This window comes from Pteropus vampyrus, unplaced genomic scaffold (genome assembly GCF_000151845.1).
Source record: "Pteropus vampyrus isolate Shadow unplaced genomic scaffold, Pvam_2.0 Scaffold41, whole genome shotgun sequence".
NCBI lineage: Eukaryota > Metazoa > Chordata > Mammalia > Chiroptera > Pteropodidae > Pteropus > Pteropus vampyrus.
In genome coordinates, this window is record NW_011888822.1 from 339,278 (window position 1) to 342,896 (window position 3,619).

The window sequence follows — 3,619 nt, forward strand, 5'->3', positions numbered from 1 at the left end:
TTTTTTTATTTTTTATGCCTACAGCACCTGGTATTTCTAGGTGGTCTCCCATCCAAGTACTAACCAGGCCCGACCCTGCTTAGCTTCTGAGATCAGATGGGATCGGGCTTGTTCAGGGTAGCATGATCATAGACAATTTGTAATTTTCAAATTGTTCACTGTTCTGAGTAGTATAATGAAGTCTCTTGCCATCCTGTTCTGTCCTGCTCGGGAAATGAATCATCCCTTTGTCCAGTGTACCCACGCTATTTCGTCACTTGGTAGCCATCTTGATTATCAGATCAGCTGTCACGGTATCACAGTGCTTGTGATCAAGTAACCCTTATTTTACTTAAAAATGACTCCAAAGTGCAGAGTAGTGATGCTGGAAATTTGGATATGCCAAAGAGAAGCCGAAAAGTGCTTTCTTTAAGTGAAAAGGTAAACGTTCTCTACTTAATAAGGAAAAAAATTGCATGCTGAGGTTGCTCATATCTATGGGAAAACAAATCTTCCACCTGTGAAATTGTGAAGAAAGATAAAGATATTCTAGTGTGCTGAGAGCTAGCAAGCACATTCACATAACTTTGATTACAGTGTATTGTTATAATTGTTCTATTTTATTGTTAGTTATTGTTAATCTTTTACTGTGTCTAATTTATAAATTAAACTTTATCTTAGGTATGTATGTATAGAAAAAATATAGTATATATAGGGTTTGGCATTATTCGCGGTTTCAGGAATCCACTGAGGATCTTGGAATATAACCCCTGTGGATAAGGGGAAACTACTGTATTCCTTTTGAACACTTAGTGTTATTTATAGTGTTTATTCTTATAACATTTTTTCAGATAACTGCTAATTTTGAGAGTGGGGAGATAGTAAAACTAAATTTTAACAATTTCTTGAAAGATATAAAAAGAAGATTCTTTAGAGATTTTTGTTGTTGCTGTTATTTTTAGCCTTAGTAGACTTAGAAATAGGAAAGCCTTAATTTCGTACAGTAAAATTGATTTGTATTTTAAAAAAGTAGTACCATGGCACTGACATTATGAAGTCAACATCATTGTTTTTATAGCTTGTGAAAGAGAAAATCAGCCTATGCAACGAAAGGCAAAGAAAAGCTGATTTCCTACCTGGAAGATGAGCTCCAGAGGGCAATTTCTTGAAAATGGCATATGGTCTCATCCCTCTTGTTTTCCCTTCCTGAAGTTGCCATTCATTTCAGAAGTGAAGAAACAAAATATATGGGGAAATACAGAAGGGTTCTAGGCTGGATTTTGATCACCATTTTATTGTTTTTCCTAGTTCTGTGATAGGAAGACAAGATGGCAGATCCAGTTGTCAAGCTGCCTGGATGGTCTTGGACTCAGGTAAGTGAAATTTATTTACATTTAATGATGGGGAAATCAAGAACCCAGTCCTTCCAAGATTAGATGATGTAGGCTGAAAAATAGTCTGTGCTAAAGAGTGCTTACTATTTGATTTATTCTAAAAAACATACATGGAGAGCAGAGTTCTTATTTTGGCTTACTTGGTTTCACTCATTCCCAGGTTGATAAATGTTTTGCTTATAAGATAATATTTTTTGCTTTTGAAGGTTTGAATCATTGAATTCTACTAAGTGTTGCAAGATGTATTGCCTCTCAAAACTTATATTAGTGTGATCTGGGTTTTAATCTAATAGCCTGGAATGGTTACATCGGTCCTAGATGCCAGTCTCTGTTGGAATGGTTACATCGGTCCTAGATGCCAGTCTCTGTTGGAACCACAGCATCACATTTATGATTACTGTTAGTCATGCATTCATGAAATTAGTATTTGTGATTTTTATTTAAATAGCATAAGACACATCAGCAGCAGAATGTTACTGTTTTGTAATCAGTATTAAGAATGATGTTTGTTAAAAGGTGAAGCATGTCACCTCTTGTCTTGCTTTCTGTTTTACAAACATTTAGTGTTATAAACTCTCCGGTGATCCCAAAGCATCTTGTCTATGTTAATATGAAATGTTGCTTATTTAACGTAGGATGGAAAGACATGGAAGATGAAAATCTTGTAAGATGATAAAAGAGAAATATGTCTAACCCAAGAAAATAGAATTATGTCCTGAAGCTAAGCTTGGGCTGTTATTTCTTTTCTCTGAGATTTTGTTGTCTACACTTTGAGGATGAGAAGTTAGAGCCTAGGTATAAAGCAGTTATTTAATTGCCTCTGGGACAGTGAAATGTATTTCTAAGAACCTACCCCTCTGTGTGCTGTAGGTTTCATCATGATTATTTTTGTAGCATGGACGGTCCCCCCTCTCCCTAACCTCCTTCCTTTGGCCCTATAAAATAATTGTCCTCTAACTTTGTGGTCTTACATCCCTTACACAAATTATTGAGGACTCCAAAGGGCTTTGTTTATGTATTTACTATATTATCAAGTAGAAGAAAAAAATAAATTTATGTATTTACTTTTTAAAAAATAACAAATGAATGTTACATAATAACTAAAATGTGTTTATGAACAATAGCTATATTTTCCAGAACAGAAAAAAATTAGTGAGAATGGCACTTGTTTGATAATTTTACCAACTCTTAAATGTATGGATTAATAGAAGACTGAAGGATTATCTTATCTGCTTCTGCAGTTTGTTGTGATCTATTGTTTTGATTGAGGAGTGAAGAAAAATCTGGTAACAGAGATGAATATTATAATGTCCTCTTTTAGATAATCATGGGTCTTCTTTGATAGTACACCTAAGCTTGACAAATGGTAATTTTTCCATAGCTAATTGCAATATGAAATCTGAAACCATATGAGCTAATGTTTTATATTCTGTTACATTAAAATCCACTGATCTTTTACTCTCAATTGATCTTTTATCCATGAAAGATTTTGTGACATCATGCATTGATTATTTGAAAAATATTGGTGCAGACCTTCCAAATGTTGACACTTTTCAACGTACAATATAAACAATTGCATTTATTAATATCACCATCCATCTTATTAGGAAAAAAATATTATGTATTGGAAACTTTCAAGCTCACATACATAAATTTTCCAAAAATCTAAATTTCTTTTGAAAGCTAACATTTTATCATTGGCAACAAATATTATAAGTTGTTCTCATAGAAATGACAGCTTTCCTTTTTTTAATTTGGAAAAAAATGCCAAATATCCAAGTGTCGATACCATTGTTTGTCCATTGTTCTTTCAAGTAAGAATTATGTTCCATTAAAAGAAGTGTTTTGTTCAACTCTCCACTCAATCACACAAGTGTTTTTTCCTTGAGACAACCATTCTACTTCAGTGATAACAAAAGTGTTTTATGCAACTTTCCCATTTTGTCATACAGAATATTAAAAAGACATGTACTCAAAGGCTGAGATTTAACAGAGTTAATTTCTTAAAACTTTATCAGGAACATTTTAAAATGCAACACCTCCTTCTCTTCCTCCTCCTTCTATGAGAGAAAGAGAAGCGAGGAGAAGAGAAGAGAAGAGAAAGAGTGAGATAGAGAGAAATTGCCTTGATTTGTGCCAAATCACTCAGCGGTTTCATCATGATTTTTTTTGTAGCATCAGTGTTAAAGTTAAAAGAATGAAAAAGGCAATAATGTCTAAAGTTTATTATGACAGTAGTTTTTCCC

At 33.5% G+C, this 3,619-nt stretch overlaps 1 pseudogene; it reads right to left on the reverse strand.

The window, feature by feature from the left end:
- Positions 1–15: 15 nt before the first annotated feature.
- On the reverse strand, positions 16–134 carry LOC111738642 (annotated as a pseudogene).
- Between the last annotated feature and the right edge of the window lie 3,485 nt (positions 135–3,619).